At 42.1% G+C, this 1,432-nt stretch overlaps 1 protein-coding gene across 1 annotated transcript in view; it reads left to right on the top strand.

Annotated features, from left to right (window-relative positions):
* Window positions 1–238: 238 nt before the first annotated feature.
* Window positions 239–1,432, top strand: part of LOC119581727 — a gene marked incomplete in the record, with an annotated part of 43,949 nt that continues 42,755 nt past the window's right edge. Inside the window, 1 exon segment of the mRNA XM_037929854.1 lies at window positions 239–338.

Genomic DNA, 1,432 nt, shown 5'->3' with positions numbered 1-1,432 from the left:
CCCGAAAAAAAACCTCCTGGGGCCCCCCTAAATAACCCTTTTTTCCCCCCTACGGGGGAAAAAACCGTTTTTTTTTTCTGGGTTCTCGGGCCTCTCACCCCTTTCCCCATCCCCCCCCCCTGCCTTCTCGCCCGACGAAATTTCCCGGATTCATCCCCTGGAGCCCACAGCCACTCCTAGGCACCCCGGGGGGGGGGCCCGGGCGTCCAATTTTCAGAGCGAACAAGACAGAGGGAGACCTTCGCGCGCCCCACGCCTCGGCACTTCACTTCGCTCAGTCTTGTGTTGGAAAAAAGAGCCTGGAACCTCATTAGCGATGTCTTCTGCTGCAGACGAAGGTGGGACATAATACTACTCCTTCTGGGGGAGAAAGAGACTCGAGGTCCGATGGAGGTGTAGGAAAATGGGCGGAGGTTTGTTTCGCGTCTCCGGTTTGGGGCAAGGCAGTTGACCACGAGACCGCCCGCAGGCCGTTGGGCAGGGACGCCGAAGAGAAAGTGCCCCGAAAAAAAAGTTTCTTTGAAAAAAAGAAAAAGCTATTGTATATTGTGCAATATATGTACGTATATCAAAAAACATAATGCCTTTTTAAATTATAAGAATTTAATTTTTTATTTGGTTTTAATACATTCGAATGGGAACTATTTTCAGTTTTTTACATTTATAAATTCAATTAAAGCAGTAATATTTCACGCCTATGGCAAAAAAAAAAGTTTTTTTTAAGGGTAATACGCCTTTATTTCAGCTCACCCTTTATAATAATTCATTACCATACAAAATCATAAAAGCAAGGGTCGTAAGCAGAGTTGGGTCCATATTTGTCCAGTTAGATTCATTGATTGTACTTGTGTGTACTTAGGTAAAAAGGGGTTGGCTCTCGCACCTTGGACATTGTACACATCATATGTATACGGAATATCATAGACCAAAATATACATGACACTACCTCTGCGTTTTTTATTACCCAAGCCAAAAATTTAAAACCTTGTAGTTCTTTTAGGAGAATGCACTGCATTTAAATATCTTTAAAACCCTCCAGTTAACACTTTCCCATGCCTTTCCCCACATGACAAAATTTTTAAATCCTAAAAACTCTAAAAATGACACGTCCTGATCCCATGCCATGTATAGTCAATGGGCGGGGTGACGTACCGTGTCATGCGGTGGTACCCCAGCATTCGCTACCGAAGTAGGCGTTTATCGATACCAAGAACACTCTCTTTCTCACGTTGCCAACTAGGTTTTTCTATTATGATAAGTTCCCTCTTCGTAAATATGGCGATACTTGTGTATTATTCTCTAACTGGCACATTAGTCTAATGGCGAAAAAGGTGCACTAATCAGTTCGCAGTATAGTAAAAAAAAAAAAAAGCAAACATTTTGATATATTTGGGGTATTTATAAATTTTGGGTAAAGTTAACTTTTTTTATT

The sequence above is a fragment of the Penaeus monodon genome, chromosome 15, assembly GCF_015228065.2.
Source record: "Penaeus monodon isolate SGIC_2016 chromosome 15, NSTDA_Pmon_1, whole genome shotgun sequence".
NCBI classification, from domain to species: domain Eukaryota; kingdom Metazoa; phylum Arthropoda; class Malacostraca; order Decapoda; family Penaeidae; genus Penaeus; species Penaeus monodon.
The sequence above is the reverse complement of the archived record's forward strand: the minus strand, read 5'-3'. Positions and strand labels throughout refer to the sequence as shown.